The 19,466-nt window shown below is 39.3% G+C and overlaps 1 protein-coding gene across 2 annotated transcripts in view; it reads left to right on the top strand.

Annotated features, from left to right (window-relative positions):
* The window catches only part of FRRS1 (ferric chelate reductase 1), a 72,975-nt gene that overhangs the window by 12,874 nt on the left and 40,635 nt on the right, over window positions 1–19,466 (top strand). Inside the window, exon 1 of one of the 2 annotated variants that reach the window (XM_032302452.1) lies at window positions 13,003–13,061. The exons of the other annotated variant lie outside the window; for it this stretch is intronic. The gene's annotated coding sequence lies outside the window, so the exon portion shown is untranslated. Of the gene's footprint in view, window positions 1–13,002; window positions 13,062–19,466 lie in introns of those variants that run through there. 2 annotated transcript variants of the gene reach the window in all.

Raw genomic sequence — 19,466 nt, forward strand, 5'->3', positions numbered from 1 at the left:
TGATGAGTAAAGTTATATTCATTAAATATCTTGATCATTTTCAAATAAGAAAGTAATGAAACATTAGGTACTGAACATAGGTTTATCTACTTTTATTACAGAGAAGTTAAAGATAAATTTATGTCTTTTAGTAAACATGTCTTAATGTTTAAAAGAAATTTAAAAGATCATATTATGAAAAAGCACATTTCTAGAAAGTATGAAATATATTCATAAACTTGCCAACCCAAAGAATTCTGGTGTGAGAGTTCACAATTGGTTATGTAGGGGCACCCCAAGGGCAGGCCATCCCACGATGGGTCACTTTGGTGGCATCGATGACGTTTTAGAATGTAGGTGAGGTCCGGAGCTGACCACCAAGAACAAATTCTTAAGACCTCTCTGGTGCAAAAGGTGATTTTATTAAAGCACTGGGCAGGACCCGTGGGCAGAAAGAGTTGCTGCTCTGGGCTTGTGAGGAGCGGTCACTTACATACTTGCAAGTTGGGAGGGGGTCAGGGATAGTGTAAATCTCTAAGGAATTTTGGAAGCAAGGTTTCCAGGCCCTTGAGGGGCTAGCTGTTGTTGGGAAAGGTCACTTATTATCCTCTAATAAGCCTTAGTCATGAGTCCCTTCAGATGTATATCGGTGGGCCATATGATTGGGGATGATTGCCAAAACAGATCCTGGGCAGTGGAGAGATATAGGAAGTTTCCAAAGGAATTTTTATACGTTAAAGTAGACTTACAGGATCCTGGTTGTGGTGGGAGAGGCGGTCAGGCTAGGATTGCCTTTTGCCTTTAGCAAACTATAAAGGTGGAGGCAGTAGAATCCCTAGGGGAATGTCACTCTGCCTGTTTCAAGGACTTGTCAGTGGGCTCTAGGTAGTAAGGAAATTTAATAACTTTTCTTCTGCCTCTGTTTCCCACATCAGCATGAATATTCGTGTTTTTTTTAAAGGTTTTATTTATTTATTTGACAGACAGAGATCATAAGTAGGCAGAGAAGCAGGCAGAGAGAGGAGGAAGCAGGCTCCCTGCTGAGCAGAGAGCCCATGTGGGGCTCGATCCCTGGACTCTGGGATCATGACCTGAGCCAAAGGCAGAGGTTTTAACCCACTGAGCCACCCAGGCGCCCCAGCATGAATATTAGTTTGAGTCAAAAGCCAGAAGATTCAGGAAAAGCTCTTTATTATCCTCCTCAACTGCCTGCTTGTACCAAGAAGAGAGCTATTAACAGAGATTCCTCTTTACCTGAGAAATTTATCTGCATAATAGGGAACGTTTGTTTTCTACATATCTCCTCCGACCTTCCTGGCAATGGTCCTTCTCCCTTCTGCATCCTCAAACCCCTTACCCTTCTCCTAGGCTCACATAAGCTTCCTATTGCTTCACTGCCTTTGGACTTTGTACATACAAAACGAAATGTGATTTTCTCCTACTACTCTGTCTCATGTCAATTTGATTCTTAGTCCAGCTAGAAGGGCCTTGAAGGGGACAGGAAATATTTCCACCCTTCCTTTCCTCATAAAAAACCCTCACTTTTCACCCTGCAAGTGGGACACAACTTGGATTACTCCCTGTATCTGTGCTCCCTAAATTGCGATACTCTGACTGCAAATAAAACACTTGTTTGCCTCATGGTGTCTCTTTAGGATGCAGTTTTTGAATGTAGGTGAGGGTCGGTGGGGTGAGGTCTGGAGCCGACGACCAAGGAAGAGTTCTTGAGACATCTTTGGTGCAAAATGGTGGTTTATTAAAGCACGAGGACAGAACCTGCGGGGCAGAAAGAGCTGCTGCACTGCGGTTGTGAGGGGTGACTGATTATAAAAGATCGGTTTGGGGGAGGTAAGGAAAAATGGAGGTTTTCAAAAGAACTTTCATATGCTAAAGAGAACCTTCAAGATATCAGAGGCCTTGCCAGCATCAAGTTAAGGTTGTTTTTCCCTCTAGTAAGGCATTAACATTAAGACATTGGGGAGCTTCCTTCTGGAAGTTAGGTTATTGAAAAGAATGGGTATTTAGAGCATTGGATGTTATACACAAACAATGAATCATGGAAAACTACATCAAAAACTAATGATGTACTATATGGTGACCTATGTAACATAATAAAAAATAATAAGCATAGTAAGAAAAAAAAAAGATGGCTTTTTTTCCTTGTAAATCACGAAGGCATTTGTAAACTGAGGGAGGCTCTTGTCCAGCAGGACTGTAATTTCTACATTTGTTTTTTCCTTCCCTTAGTTTTAGGGTAAGCAGGAGTGCCTGAGGAATGTCACATATATCCCACCTTGGAAGGGGGGGGTTGTTTGTGGGGTGTCAGCTCGTGTTTTGTCTGCAGCTTGCCCTCTGTTCCCTCATTTATTTTCAGGTTAAATAGTCCACACAGGAGGCTGAGTATACAGTACCAGAGCCATTGGAAGAAACTAGGAGAAGGTGGAGTCACAGATGCTAAGAAAATAATATCAAGAAACTCGGGAGTGACCAATGGTATCCAGTGCCACAAGAAAATCAAGATGAGAGAAAATTATCTTTTGAGGTGGAGAAGGCTTACATTTTAATTGAAGCACCGTGTTGTTACCCGACGCTCAGTAAAGCCTGTCTGAGACACCGGTTTTGAAACAAAAGAAGCAGCCCTAGGTGCCTTGGTGGCTCAGTCAGTTAAGTGTCTGCCTTCCTCTGAGGTCATGGTCTCAGGGTCCTGGGATAATGTTAGGTCGGCGGGCTCTGGGAGTGCAGGAGGAACAATAGAAATGACCGCAGGTCGGCCGTCTTCCAGCCTCCTCCCCTGCTTTCCTTCACCCTTGACTCTCCCGCCAAAAGGATGTATGCCCAGGTCACGCCTCCATAGGTAACCCCATACCTATGCAGGAAACAAATAAAAGAGTCCCGCCAACTCCCTCCCAGTGCGACTTCCCCCACTCTGCTTTCCAGAGTCTGGGGAACCTCGCCTGAGGGTGCCCACCTCCTCCCAGAGCAACTTTCCTGGCTCCCCTTCTCCTGAGCCCTGAAACTTCATGGGAGAGTGTCTTTAATAAATCTTGCCTTGCACCCACTTCGCCTGGTGTTGTGTTTATCTCACCTGTAAAACCTTACAGATAGAGCCCTGCATCATGCTCCTTGCTCCGTGGGGAGTCTGCTTCTCCCTCTCCCTCTGCTGCTCTCTCTCTCAAGTAAATAAATAAAAAAATCTTAAAAAAAGAAAAAAAAGAAAAAAGAAAAAAGAAAGGCAGCCCAGCAAGAAGGCAGGGGATTATTCCCAAAGCTGCCTTGCTTATGTTGAGCCTAGGGACAGATTATATATGTTTGGGGAAGGAAATGAGTTTGTGAGAGGAGGGTGCAGTGTTTCTTGAAACCTTCAGGGAGGGTGACTTGAAACAGTTTGGAGATGTGCATTCTTTCAGACAATGAGGAGCCATTTGGGACCTGGTACGATTAGGTATGTCAGATAATTCAAGACAAATGTTACTGTTTGGTCCCCTTTAGGTTTCTACAATCAGTGGGTGAGCAGGAAGTTGCAGGAAGTTGGAGTGGAAAAAGCAAAGTTAATGATTAATAAGATGTGCATAAAACCGTAATTAAGTAGGGAAAAAACAGAACGTGGAGCGAAGTGAATAATGCAACTAATACAACTAGAGTTGTACTCATGCTTTGAAAACTGGTCTAGGAACCAAGCGTCTGGCCTCACCTCCTGCTTATATTCTTCAGCCTGGTCTAGTGGCTCTCCCGGAAATTTCTGCATGTTTACTTTGTGCCTTCAGATACTCAAAGTTCATGTGCAGCTGCATATTTAGATCTATTGATTAACTTGGCAGTATTTGGTAACGAGCAGGATGACTGGGCTGATTCTCCAACAGGTCACCCGCTTTAATGCAAAGCTAGTCTGATAATAAGCGCAGTCCTGTCGCTCAGAGCTAGGAGATAACAGAAAATATGTACAGATCTCCCACGACTTACTGTTACTGATCTATCATAGCTGCTAACCTAGAACATGAATAGGGAAGCCCTGGCCAGCTGCTGTGACAGCCCCTCAGTCCCAGCGAATCCCCTGGGGGCTGGAAAGCTTTTTTGCCTTCCAGATGGACACCTTAAGTTCTACAGGGAGAGGTTCAGGGGGTATACGCATACTTCAGTATGACCAGTGTCTTTATAAAATGGGGAAATCTAGGTACAGAGACATACACAGAGGGTGTCATATAAATGAGACACAGGGAGAAGACAGCCACATACACGTCAAGGAGGGACATATGGAACAGATCCTTCCCTCACAGCCCTTAGAAGAAACCTGTGCTAACACCTTGATTTCAAATCTCTAGCCTCCAAACAATGACTTTCTGTCATTTAAGCCACCCAGTTTCGGGTACTTTGTTTGGCAGTTCTACAAAACTAATATAAGTGGTTTTCAGGGTAGGTGGTGAGGCAAGGGTTAACTACAGTGGGTCACAAAGGAACTTTTTGAGGTGATGGAAATGCTCTATGTCTTGATTGTGATGGTTACATGATTGATGGAATGTGTTTGTCAGAAACCACAGAACTCCATGCTAAAAAGGGAAAATATTATTCCTTGTAGAATTATACCTCTAGGAACCTGACTTGAATATATTAACAGAAAAACTAGATTAAAAAATTTACTTTTAAAAATTAAAAATTAGAAAAGTGACCCAAGATGTATGTATATTAACATTGATCATAATAACAACACAGCAGAAGAAAACACTGTGTCCCAATATTAGATTCTTTGAGCGTAAGAGTTACCCTCCCCAAAAACAAGATTCTTTCCCTGATGGACCTTACATTTTAGCAGATGAGACAGCCATTATATAAATAGAGAAGCATAAATATATGTATATATATTTATTATAGTGAAAAATGTATATATTTATATATATTTTTATATATATAAAATGTCAGGTCGTGATAAGTTCTGTGAAGAACATAGAATAAGGGGGATAGAGAATTAAAGAAATTCTTATTTTAAAGACTTATTTATTTAGTTTTAGAGAGAGAGAGAGTGGGTGGGAGAGAGGGTCAAAGGGAGAGGGAGAGAGAGAATCTGGAGCGGACTCCCCACTGGATGCAAAGCCCAATGCCTGACCCTGAGAGCATGACCCGAGCCAACCAAGAGTTGGGTGCTTAACCGACTGAGCCACCCAGGTTCCCCAGGAACTCTATTTCAGATACAGTAGTGTGGTGGTCAGTTCTGTATGTCAGCTTTGCTAAGCTGTAATCCCCAGTTGTTCAACTAAATATTAGTCTGGGTGTTGCTGGGAAGATATTTCGTAGACATGATTCAAATCCAAAATCGGTTGACCTTCAGCAAGGGAGGGTGGACCTGATTTGCTCAGCAGAAAATCGTTAGAAAGAGATGCTTCCCTGAAGGGGAAATTCTAGCTGTGTTGGGAGATAGAAAACTCGAGAGAAAATGTGTTATCTTAAATGAGTTAACCATGTTATCTTAGAATTTTACTAACCAAGGAAGGGGCCACAGTTTTTAATCAGATGTGCTTATATTCTACTTTTAAGGAGCCTGTTTAAAAAAGTTTGTTGCAAGGGTTCTAGAAGTGTAGTCCACAGACAACAACATCAGCATTTTTCAGGCTCACCTGTCTTCCTGAATCGGAAACTCTGGAGGTGGGACTTAGTAATCTGTGTTTAAGGAATTTACCAGGAGATGCTGATAAACACTAAAACCCAAGAACCACTGGCCTAGAGCCAAGATATAATTCCACCAATAAAGACTCCAAGACAGCAACTCTTGGGTTCTTGAGAATCATCAGGTGCTCGTTTAAGAGCAGAATTCTGGGCTTTTCTCCGGGGTCTGATCCGGTCTGTCTGAGAGGGCCCCAAGAATCCATTTATTATTTATTAATAATCCCCAAGAATATTTATTTATTTATTATTTGTTTGTTTATTTTAAAAAAAGGTTTTATTTATTTGAGAGAGAGAGAGAGAGAGGGTGCTCATGCATGAGTGTGAGCAGGAGGAGTGGCAGAGGGAGAAGCAGAATCCGCAAGCTGACTCCGCACTGAGCACCTAGCTGGACTTGGGGCTCAGTCCCAGGACTCTGAGATGGTGACCGGAACTGAAATCAAGAGTCAGCCGCTTAACTAACTGAGCTACCCAGATGCCCCTAAACTACATTACATTTGTATATGTTAAAGACACTGACTTAACACAATAAAACTTAACCCATCTTATAAATGAATGGCATTTAAAAAGTCCTATAGCCCAAGAGTTGCTAAAACAAAATTCTGCAGCAAATCATACTATTAGTTCATTGTTAAAACTTGGGAAATTTAAAAATAAAAAACCTAGGTTATTACTGCGTAGAACCAGATTGTTACTAAATAAATGTTATATTCTTCCTTTTCTTGATTCTTTTTTAGTTTCTTTTCTAATTTGCTTTAATTGATTTAATAACAGATATGGTAAAAATTTGAATGTAGTATAACTTCTAACTGATAGAAAATATTAGAAGCAGGGATGCCTGGGTGGCTCAGTGGGTTAAGTTCTGCCTAAGCCCAGGTCATGATCTCAGGGTCCTGGGATTGAGCCCCACATCGGGCTCTCTGCTCAGTGGGGAGCCTGCTTCCCCTCCTCTCTGCCTGCTGCTCTACTTACTTGTGATCTCTCTCCCTCTGTCATATAAATAAATAAAATCCTTAAAAAAAAAAAAGAGAAAATATTAGAAGCCACTGATTATGGGGCACCTGGGTGGCTCACTGGGTTAAAGCCTCTGCCTTTGGCTCAGGTCATGATCCCAGCATCCTGGGATCGAGCCCCGCATTGGGCTCTCTGCTCTCTGCCTGCCTCTCTGCCTATTTGTGATCTCTGTCTGTCAAGTAAATAAATAAAATCTTAATTAAAAAAAAAGAAGCCACTGATTATAATTACCAAGACTTTTAACTTTATATCATGTCTCTACATGATCAACAGAGATTTTATTAATGATTTGGTAAAGCTGAATCAAACTTTTAACATTTTACTTTGATCAGTGTTGCCATCTCTGGCATGTAATTACAGAGTATTAGTATTGTCTTGTACTAAATTAAAATGTTACAAAAGAAGATAAAGTAATTAAAGAGGACAAAGAATGTCTGCCATGCTTTCATTATCATCAATAAATTGGTCTTAAAATGAACTGAAATTCAAGGGGTGCCTTTTGGCTCAGTTGGTTAAGTGTCTTCCTTCAGTTTAGATCATGATCTCAGGGTCCTGGGATCAAGCCCTGCACCGGGCTCCCTGCTAAGTGGAGTCTGCTTCTCCCTTTCTCCTCAATCTGCCCACTGCTCGTGCTCTGTCTCTCAAATAAATACAAAGAATCTTAAAAAAAAAAAAAAAAAAGGAACTGAAATTCAAGTCAAGTTTGAAAAGGGGTAAAACAGAAGCAGGGACTTTCTAGTATCTTATCTTTCTGTTACTTCAATTAAAGTGAGATCTTATATTTAACATCGATTTTTTGAGTTATTAAAAGCAATGGCCTAGTCCCTATCCCAGCGATTGCTTATAGTATAGTTTTCATCCATTGGTACTGAGTACTTAATATAGTGTATTGAGAAGGATCTGAAATTATGTCCAGCTTAGTAGTAAAAAGTATTACAATTGATGATGACTGCTTGCGTGTGGGAATAGCATTTTTTATATAATATGTTTTTCCTCACTCTAATCCAAGACATTATAGGTAGTGAGATATTATCTCATGAAAACATAACAATAACCCTACCTCCGTACCCTTATCTTCTTTATGCAAATGAAGAAAGTGAGAGTAGGGGGGTTAATAAGTTACTTGCCTGAAGTTAACAGTTATTAAACAGCAGAACTGATGTTTCAGCCAAAGTGGGTCAGACCCAGAGAATATTTACTTGACCCAGAGAATCATTTTACTTGGCCCTATAGTCAATTTATAATGGAAGAACCAATATTAGTTCTGATTATCAGAAAGGTTTCATAGATGAAGTGGGACTTTTGCTAACCCTTGAAGAATGTATGTCATTTAATATGTGGAAAGATAGGTGGTAAGAGAACAGCATTAGCAAATGTGGAAAGATGAGAATGGGACTTTGTGTTTCACGGAGTGATTGAGTCAGAAATACCTGGTGGGAAAGCAAGGAGAATGTAGTACGTGTGGCCACACGGTGGAGTGCTTTAAATGTCAGGAAGAGTATGGCTTTAACTCCACAAGCCCTGGTAAGTCACAGAACATTACTGATAAAAGCGGTATTTTAGGAAGATTAATGTAATGTTGGACTGTTGTCAGCAGGCTTCATGGGGGTCATGAGAGAACAAGTGGGAGAGATTAGTTCCAGAGAATTCGAGCATAGGTAATCATAGTGCGCCCATTTTATTGAACAATTTTATGTTTAGACATTGAACTAAGCACTTGACATATGTTATCTTTAATCCTCACAACAATGTAGTATATTGTGATCTTCATTTCATGGTGAGAAGATAGGTCTGGAGAGGTCTAGATCACAAAGTTCATTGATGGAGCTGATCTTCAGTCCTGGGTAATCCAGTTCCAGAGCCCCACGTTTCCCTGCTCAGAATCAGTAAGTAGGAAGGCCTGTATGTGAGTGCTGAGAAAGGAGGAACTGGATAATTGACTTGAGGAGATATTAAAAGCAGTTGGTTTCAACATTTGGGCTGCTGCCCACAGGAAGAAATAGAAATGCACAAACCAGGACATATCTACTCACAGATATAATCTGAATAGATCCATGAAACACATTTATTTAGCCTTACAATGTGTTCTAATGTTTTTCTGTTATTTTATTAACATTTTTTCTGATTGGTTACTCCCTAAAGACTTTACATAGGTTTTTAAAAAGTTTGTTTATGTTGGGACGCCTGGGTGGCTCAGTGGGTTAAAGCCTCTGCCTTCTGCTCAGGTCATGATCCCAGGGTCCTGGGATCAAGCCCCACATCCGGCTCTCTGCTCAGCAGGGAGCCTGCTTCCTCCTCTCTCTGACTGCCTCTCTGCCTACTTGTAATCTCTGCCTGTCAAATAAATAAATAAAATCTTAAAAAAAAAAAAAGTTTGTTTATGTTAAGTAATCTCTACCCCCAATGTGGGCCTCAGCCTCATGACCCTGAGATCAAGAGTCACGTGCTCTTCCGACTGAGCCAGCTGGCGCCCCTCCCACTAAAGATTTTATATTTGACTAACAGATGGGTTGTGTCTCCAAACTGGAAAACTCTGAACTATAAAATATGAAAGAGACAAAAAGCTGAAAGTCATCTCTAGGTTTTTCTTGAGCATAAAGGCGATTGATGAAGTTTCCTGCAGCTCTGTAACAAATGACCACAAACTTGGTGGCTAAAACAACTGATATTTATTCTCTTATAGTTCTGGGGGCCAGAAGTTCAAAATCACTAGCACTGGGCCAAAGCCAAGGCGCTGGCAGAACCACTTCCTACAGAGGCTCTAGGTGAGAATCTCCCTTGTCTCTTCAGTGTCCAGCGGCTGGTGGCGTTATTGTGGCTGCATTACTCCCGTGCTTACCTCCATGGTCACACTGTCTTCTTTTGTGTGTAATCTCCCTCAGCCTCCCTCTTTCTTTCTTTTTTCCTTCCTTCCTTCCTTTCTCTATTTTTTATTTATTTAAGATGTTGTTTATTTATTTTAGAGACAGAATGAACATGGGAGTGGCGGGGAGGAGAAGAGGGAGAGAATCTTCAAGCAAACTCCCTGCTGAGCGCAGAGCCTGATCCCAAGACCCATAAGATCATGATCTGAGCCAAAATGATAGATGCTCAAAAGACTGAGCCACCCAGGCACCCCTTCAGCCTCTTCTTTTAAGGACACTCATGATTGCAGTTAGAGCATACATAGATAATTCAGGATAATCTGTCTATCTCAAGATTCTTAAGCCAAAGACATCTGGAAAACAATGAGAACGGCATATCTATAGGAACATGGGTTCATCAGGTAATTATGCCCCTGGATTTCTTCATTTCCTTTCCTTTTCCTCCCTCCCTTCCTTCTTTCCTCCCTTTCTTCCATCTTTCCTTCCTTCCTTCCTCTCCTCCCCGCTGCCTCTCTTTTTTTTGTTCTTTCTTTTGTATCCACCTGAGAAATCACAATATATTAGACATAGAGCCACTTTGTACAAATATAGGGTAGTGCCTAGCACAGTATCTGCCATATAGTAGGTGCTTGATAAAATAGCTGTTGAATGATTGTGATGTCTCTTTCTTTCTTTCTTTCTTTCTTTCTTTCTTTCTTTCTTTCTTTCTTTCTTTCTTTCTTTCTTTCTTTCTTTCTTTTAAGCAACCTGTCACTCTAAAACAATCTAGTCTTTTTCTGGCCCATTATGTGTCTCTCCTTGGCCAACAGAAACCTGCTTTCACAATTTGGTAGGAGACCTTAGAGAACATAAGTTTCTGGTTGTAACCCCTCATTTTTACTCTTGAGGTAACAAAAACCAAGGACAAGTGATGGCAGTGGAGCTAAAGAGGCAACAAATTTGGATAAGATGACAAAATTAAAGGCCACATGAGAATGGGTTCTTTTTAGATGGTGGGTGTGAGACTTACTGAGTCAAGGCAGGGTCCAATCAGTTGGAGATGTTCTACTTGAATCCCATGTTTTAGGAAATGTTGAGTATCATAGAAAAGGCAAGTTTATGTTTGGTCCATCAGACATCATTCAGTTTTGAGAACGAGGTTCAGGGTAGAAAGTTAATAGCTGTGGCTTAGGACTCTATCTTACCTCTTTCTTTTCTTTGCCTGATATTGGGCAATTTTCTTAGCTCTGCATGCCCTCACCACTCAGTGGGAGAATATCTATAATAGTATAATACCTTTCACTTAGGGTTCTTGTGAGAGTTAGGATAGTGCATGTGCCTTGGTCAGAATGAGTGCTCAGTAAATGCTAATTCTTATTCTTGCTATACTTTATTTGCCTTATTCATTTTTATTCTCTCATGAATATACACTGGAGTTTTCCAGTGGCTCTGTGATATGTCATATGATATAGCAACAGATCAAATATAGAAAAAGATGTGAGAATCCAGCTGTCCTCTGTTAAGCCAGGCACTGAAGAGATTTGCAAAAATTTAACAACACTCCTCTCACTAAATTCTTATTTTTGGCAAACAATCATAACAGCAGTAGCGAAAAAAAAATATTATGTTAACGAGTAATGGGTTTATTTTTATCACTTAAAAATGAATTTGTAAGTATTGAAATATTTCTCACTTTTAATTTTTAATACATTCAATGATAGATATCATCCACATAAACAAATATATCTTTGGTGTCCAGAGTAATTTTTAAAAGTTGTAAAGGAGTCTGGACTGATAAATTTGAGAACTGAAAATTTAGAGGCATGAGAATGGGATCTAATAGGGTAGCATCAACTTCTCAGAGTCCAAGCTCCATTGAACATCTTAACTAAATTTGGTTCCTTTAGTGACAGCTGACAAGTAGCTGATGAAGAAGAGCCCAGTAGAGGTGAACATCTTGCAGGGAGTGATAAGGGGAGTTTCAGCTGGGGATTTCAGGGGAAACGGTAGGCCTGGAGAAGGGTGCTTTTAGATAGAGCTAAGCCACTCCAATCAGTTCTTTCCACCGGGCTCCTTTCCTCTATCTATCTATTTATTTATTTTTTCTTTCAAGTTTTTATTTAAATTGCAGTTAGTTAACATACAGCGTAAAACTAATTTCAGGTGTAGGATTTAGTGATTCAGCACTTCCATACAAGACCAAGTGCTTATCACAAGTGCCCTCCGTACTACCCATCACCTATTTCTCCCATCCCCTTGCCCATCTCCCTCCCCTCTGGTAATCCTTTAGTTCTCTATAGTTAAGAGTCTTTCCTGATTTGCCTCTCTTCCACACCCCCTGCCCACATGTTCATCCATTTAAGCTGTTAAGAGTGCTTTAGGATGAAAAATTACAGTAATATATTCTAAGAATTATTTGTCTTATAGGTTTTTTTTTTTTTTTTTTTTTTTAAATCATGCTTTTGGCATGCCAAGTGTCCACTGGGGACCATTTCTGGAAAAGGTTTAATTATAACTGCAGAAAGCTCTATCATCACCTGAGGCTTTATACAGAAAGACCGAAGCTCTACTGATTTAGTTTCAATCCGCTCACATTTCACACAGCTTTAGGAGAGAAAACCAGCTCTCTGGCATCTTTTTTTAAAGCCTCTCTCTAAAATCCTATAGAGGAGTTTTTGTTAATTGTGATTAGTTCTTAAGGAGAATTATTGAACGGATGGTGTTCTTCCCTCTCTCTTCTCTCCTTTTAAAATGGTTTTAGAGAATTTAGTGGTGATTGCTAACCAAGGATCACAGGCCAGAATGTATATGACATCATTTATTTTCCAGTGTGCACCTGTGAATCATAGGCCGCAGTGGAATGTTTAATATTTTCAGATACATTGTTTTTTCCTAGCCCTAAACATTTTCTTTTGCAAAAAAAAATCTTGTGCAAAACAGAGATTAAAGGCTTAAAAAGAAATGAAAAGCGAATTCCTAAGTTTCTAAGTAAATTTTTTTGCATGGTATCATTTATTTCCCAAGGTTTCAGTTCTATGCAGTCTGATTCTTTTGCACCTTTTGTAGTTAATTGAAATAGTTTGCTAATTACTGTTCTGCCTTAGAGTTGCTAGAAAAAACAATCAATTATTTTTTTAGTATAATTATATTTCAAATACTGCAAAAACAATATTTATATTGGTTGTCTATCTGAAATTGAGTTTAAGCAGGTGCCCAATATTTTAATTTGCCAAATTTGGCAACCCTATCCTACCTAAGCACAGCTAGTTTCCTTTGTCTTTATTTAGAATATTTAGATATATTATTTCTGAGTGGTTTTGTAGTTAAAAGCAAAAACACAGTTTTCTCAATGAAACAATTACTTGGCAAAGTGCTCTAATGTATAAAACAGAATACTTAATTCTCAGAAATGGAGTCCAAAAACTAGTACTGGTCTTGCAAATCAAGTTTTGCTGCTTAGCTTGGGAAACGTTGCCTTCTGGTTACTGGATAAACTGGCTCCACCCAGCTGCTGAAAGGAGATACAAATTGTAACAAAACCGGAAGTTGGCTGGGCTGCCTTCGCCTCTCAAGGTAAGCGTCTCCTTCTGTTCTCTTAAAGTCAGAGCTCTTTGCAAAGCGTTTAAAAATTGAAGCCAGCTAAGGCAGCAGTAGTGAGAGCAGGCCCCTGTGATGATGGGGGCGGTAGGCGATGCAGAATGAATGCTTTAACCAAGTGCGTTCTGAAGCTTGTATTGAGCTAATGAGTTTTCACAAACGAGTTAGGTTAATAATATGTCCCATGACTTTGACTAACGAGCTTTAATCCCGAGAAAAGGGTGATTATAAGTAGAATCATGCTTGGGATCCTGAAAAGCATGGACTTTATTCATGCACGTGTGTTTCTCCTTTTTTAAAAAATTGGAGACTGTGGGAGCTCTCTTTTATAATGAAACCTAATGGCATAATTACCTGTATGCAGATTACTTAGAGCTTTGTTGTTTTTTAAAGTACGTTTTAATCTAGAAGCTTTAGCTCCCCTCACCCCCTACCCCTGGTGTGCCTTTGGAATTTCAGAAAGGCTCTGGTAAGACCTTTGCCGCCCCCTCTTTTTTTTTTTTTTTAAATCTTGTCAGTGCTTACCTTGGGACAAAGGAGATTTTTCAGTTTGTAAATGTGTTATCAGGGATATTTCTTTACAAAGCTAAACTTTTAAGTTCAGATATATTCTTTTTCTTCTGAATTAAAGTGGAAAGATTTGAGTGCTATATAGAAGTGGAGGCTAAATTTTGGTTTATTGATTTGTTGAAAATAATGAGCTAGACATTTTAGATCATAGTTTTGTTTAAGGGGATGAGTTCTGGTAGGTTCTTTAGTAAGCCAACATGCTGACTCTTTTAGCCAAGCGTAGCTTCTATTTCACAGCTCTCCATTAGGGTAATATCATTCTCTGGAAATCCCACTGTACAAGAGCTGTTTTCAGGGTTGTCTGCTAGTCAGTGTGAAGGGGGATCCTCAAGCCGACCATAAGACAAGTCACCAGCTGGGGAAAGTGTGATAATGTTTTTTATTAGCAAAACCAAAGCTTCGGGAGGTTCCGAAGAAAGAGCAGTTACAGAAGGTGGACAGAATTAGGCAAGACTCCATGGAACGAAGACCTTATTTATTTTTTCTTTTAATTTATTTTTACTTAAATTCATTTAATATACAATGTTTTATTGGTTTCAGATAGAGGTTAGTGATTCATCAGTCTTCTATACCACCCCAGGGCTCATTACATCACATCCCCTCCTTAATATCCATCACCCGGTTACCCCATTCCCCATCCCTCTCCCTTCCAGCAACCCTGTTTGTTTCCTATGAAGAAGGAGAGTTCAACGGAAAACCTGGTTTATGGTGGGCACTGTGCTAGATGTTTCATACGTATTGCCTTACTTAATCTTCACAAAGCACCTTGGTATTGGTTGTATTTTCTCTAACAAAATGAGAAAACTAAGACCTGGTGAGTTTAAATAATTTACCCACAGTCACTAAGGTGGTGCCGCTGGATTCCAATCCTGCTGGATTTGAACTGTGTGATTTTGATGTCCATAACGTTCACTGTTCCATGGGATACAGTAGTAGATGACATTTGAAATAAACTGTGAAAGAGGGGAGGAGGTTTTACTTACTAAAATGAAAACAAACAAAAGCTGTGAAAGTAGCATAGAATGTTTGAAAATAGATAAAAGAAAAAAAGCTAACAGTTTTATCATTTCTTTACAGTCTTTATATATGCATATTTTGTGGTTATAAAGTCTTTTCTTATATTATAAAGCACTACATGCTTTAAAATTTTTAAATCATTTTTATATTATAAACAGTACATACTTTTCAAAAATAGGTACAATACAATGAGGATTAAAAAGAGGAAGTCCACTCCTCTTCCCCTGTTGAAAACACTCTCCTGGGGGTAACCACTCTTGACAACTGTTGAAAGTGTGGAGTAAAGTTGGTTTTTTTTCCTTTTCTCTTTAGCTTTTAAGTAATATTTCTTTCAGTATACTAGGTATCATTTCATAATCTGTTTATTTTCATTCCTCAGTGTGGCATGAGCATGTTTCCACTTAAGTATATGTAGACTCCTGTTTTAGAGTTTTTGTGAAACAAGTTGATACTTGCAGAGCACCTAAAAGAATACTTCGCTCCTGTAAAGCACTCAGTAATTATTAGCTGTTATCATTGACTATTCTTTTTTTTAAATGTTTTTCCTTTTATTTATGTTTATTTTTATTTATTTATTTGACAGAGAAAGAGAGAGCACAAATAGGCGGAGTGGCAGGCAGAGGGAGAGGGAAAAGCAGGCTTCCTGCTGAGCAAGGAGCCCCATATGGGGCTGGATCCCATGACCTTAGCCTAAGGCTGACACTTAACCGAGTGAGCTACCCAGGTACCCCTGACCTTGACTATTCTATTTCATTCTTCTAAGTGAGTGAGTATACAGTATTCTAGTTTATTTTGTAACCACCCAAATTGTCTTAGATTTTTGTTATTACAAATATAATTTTTGTGTAACTGTGCAAATTTTTCTGTAGGATAAATTCCTAGAAGTGAAATTCTTAAGTCAGAGATTAAACATATTTTCGTTTAGTAGGATTCTGTCAAATTTCTTCCAAAATACTGTGCCACTTAACACTCTTCACTGTGTATGAGTGTGCTCATTTTTCTACATTCTTGCTTATTCTGGATATTAGCAGTCTTTTGCATTTTCCATGAAATGACAGGGAATAAAATTTTTTTTTTTTTACATAAAAAGCATAGTGTACAGAGATTTTTGTATCTTGTTTTTTCCCATTTACCCTAAGTCTGTTTTTACGTAGATAGGAATTTGATGCATGAAATAATGGAGGTCCCAGTTAGAAGGCAGAACATGGGTAGAAAGAAAGAGTGGTGCTTATTCTGGAAGTTAGTACAAATGGTATATTGTCACTAGAGCATGGGAGAAAAAAAATCCTTAAAATGGGGTTGGGCTGAATAGTACAAAACATTAAATGTCTAAAGTTTTTGTCCTGAATTTAATTATTCCTGGGGGGCAGATGAAGGTTTCTGGGGAGAAGGGTGATATGATGAGAATTATATTTTAGGAAGATGATCTTGTGCTGGTGTGTAGGACAGATTAGAATGGAGATAACGAAACAGAGGCCAGTTGAGAGTGTTTCATTCATTTTGGTGACAAGTTATGAAGGCTTTGTGCCTGGAGTGATGATGGAACGGAAAGTAACAGACAGATGTAATAGAATGGAAAGCCGAAGAGAGATGCAAAAGGGACAGGTAGAAGGCTAGTGGAAGAATCTGCAGAACTGGTTTGGAAACTGGGGTCTGAAAGAGTGTTTGGGCTCAAGTCTTGAGAATTCAGGGTTTCGAGTATTGCTGACCAGTAATGTGTCGACAGGCCACCATTAGAATAGGGAAGTCGGTTGTAAGAGCTAGTCTGGAGGAAAAAATGATGAATTTCATTGCAGACAAATTAAGCTTATTGTCATCCAAACAGAGATCTGTATAGAACTGGAAATTTGAATGAAAGCATTATGGAGATGTGGGGTGGGGCAGTTGGAGAATTGGGAGATATTGTACGGATGAAAACTGAGGCTAGGGAAGTGATGATGAGCTGGCAGAGAAACATAGAGGAAAGGTTAAAAGTCTTGGGAATGAATATGTTCACGTATGAGGCATAAAGAGGAACCAGACTTAATTACAATGTTTTTACAATAACTATTTCTAACATTTGACCTCAGATCTAGGTAGACTATCCTTTAACAGCCCCCAAAAGTCCATGCCCACTTTTTTTTTTTTTCCACCTTTAGTTCTTTTATTGCTCCTGTTCAAATTGTGTACCCTCGGAGCCCCTTTTCCTCCATAATGCCTTGTTTACAATTACTATGTCAACGTTAAGGGTCTGATCTGAAGTTATGGATGGCTTATTGGTTAAAACCTCTGAAGTCAGATCAGAGACTATACTTTTCACCATTCATTTGCTGTGCTTCTGATAAATGTCTTAATCAGTGCCCTGGTTTACAGTGGCAACAGTTACACCCCTCACACTTTCCTGGATTGTTTTGAGGAGTACATGCCAAATCGTTGACATGATGTCTGACATGTTGTAAGCCCTTGGTAATTGTTAGCTCTTCTTATTTTCTCCTTGTACCTCTAGATATCTACAATGAAATACAATTTTTTCTATTCTGCTCCTGTGTGATCTTAGACCATAGTTTTTATAAACTACATGAGCTTCAGTGTCCACATAGCAAAAGAGCAAACAAACCAACCAGACTCCTCCCCCCAAACCCAAAAAAACCTTTGTTTGTTTTTTTCCAAGGATTAGAGTTCATGTCTGTGAAGCACCTACTGTGATGAGTAGAATGAATTCAATAAATAGTATCATTTATTTATTATTATTATTACTTTTAAAGATTTTATTTATTTATTTGATAGAGAGAGATCACAAGTAGACAGAGAGGCAGGCAGAGAGAGAGAAAGAGGGAAGCAGTCTCCCTGCTGAGCAGGGAGCCTGACTCGGGACTCAATCCCAGGACCCTGAGATCATGACCTGAGCCGAAGGCAGAGGCTTAACCCACTGAGCCACCCAGGTGCCCTAAATAGTATTTAAATGATAGATTAATGGCATTTGCTTTTGTTTCATCTTTTGGTTTCGCATCTTTAGAGAAGGTGCCATTCCACCAAAATTGTACCTAATTTTGTTTTGAGGGTTATTGAGAGGGCCATGTGGAACGATCCAGATGAAAGCTCTCTATCATGTAATAAGATTTTTGCTTCCAGCCTTTTTTTCAGAGATGAATAAGGAAGATGAAAACATTGCTTGCTGAGGATGCTGTGATTAGGGGAATCAGGATTAGATTGTAGAGTTCCCCACTACTTTTTCTTTAGTGGTTTTCCTCTACCTTTCCTTTACTTTTACTTAAACTCGAAATTCTTTTTCAGAATGCTTTTCAACCATGTTAAGTTGTGAGACCTGACAGATCTCAGATTGGTGTTCAGTGTGCCAATTTTGGTGCCTCTTTGTTTTTTAGAACCATTTCTGAAAATGTCATAACTCCAATTGTTAATTAAAAAAAAAATCTTTTCTTTCTCTTTGCTCCTGCTGTGCAAATGGAGTCTGAAACATTTTTATCTGAGGAAGTGGCAATACTTGACCTATTTTTCATTTTCTCTATAATTTGAGATTCTACTTTCAAAGCCAATTTTTGATGTAGAACTTTCTGTGAAGATAAAGCAAATTGCTGGAAAGAAGAGGAGCACATTTTCTGAAATATTTCAGAAGGCTTGAACAAATTAAATGCAGATGAAAGAAATATATGAAAATCTCACTTGTCTAACCACAACAGTGTTTGGAGGAAATTAGCACATACTGGTGATAAGGAACTTTAATAGTGATAATAAATAATGGCAGTTACCATTTATTGACATCTTGATGTTTTTAGGCATCAAGCTAGTTGTTTTAATGTCCATTCTCTCAGGAGCTTTAGTTGTATGACAGATCTCTACATTGCTTTTTAGACTCCTAGAGTGGACTCAGTGTTTTGTTCTTTGTTTTTGTGTTTGTTTTTTATTTTTTAAATTTTATTTATTTCTTTTTTTTTAAATTTTTGAAAGATTTTATTTATTTATTTGACAGACAGATTACAAGTAGGCAGAGAGGCAGGCAGAGAGAGGAGGAAGCAGGCTCCCTGCTGAGCAGAGAGCCCGATGTGGGGCTCGATTCCAGGACTCAGAGATCATGACCTGAGCTGAAGGCAGAGGCTTTAACCCCCTGAGCCACCCAGGCGCCCCTAAATTTTATTTCTTTTAAAGATTTTATTTATTTATTTGACAGAGATCACAAGTAGGCAGAGAGGCAGGCAGAGAGAGAGAGGGAAGCAGGCTCCCTGCTGAGCAGAGAGCCCATTGAGGGGCTCAATCCCAGGACCCTGAGATCGTGACCTGAACTGAAGGCAGAGGCTTTAACCCACTGAGCCACCCAGGTGCCCCTTGACCTATTTTTCTGAAATTCTTTTCCATCTAACTCTGCCACTCTATTTCTACCTCTTTCCACCTCTAGCCCTAGGCCCTCTAGGTTTTTGGTCACAGGCCTATCTGGTTTACCCTAGATCCTGCACAAAATGCTGATGTTACAAGTGTGCTGAGTCCCAAATTAATTTCCAATTCAGCTTGGAATTTTAATTCCATTTTCCAAGAGAAGGAATATTATAAATGGTGGTTCTGTTTCTAGGCCCAAAGCCTAAAAGTGAAAGCATGTTTAACTTAGAAATTAATTGAGATATTTTACACTTACAACAAAGGAAAAGAAAATAATGCCACTGTAATTCTAGTAATAAAATAAAATGAAAACTATATTGAGTGAGAAGTTGTTTTCTTTGAACACTGTGGAATGCAGTTGATGGAAATTCTGAAAGTGTTTAGATGTTTCAGGGATTGCCGTGTTTTTGTTGTGATTAATTAAAA

This window comes from Mustela erminea, chromosome 10 (assembly GCF_009829155.1).
Source record: "Mustela erminea isolate mMusErm1 chromosome 10, mMusErm1.Pri, whole genome shotgun sequence".
NCBI lineage: Eukaryota > Metazoa > Chordata > Mammalia > Carnivora > Mustelidae > Mustela > Mustela erminea.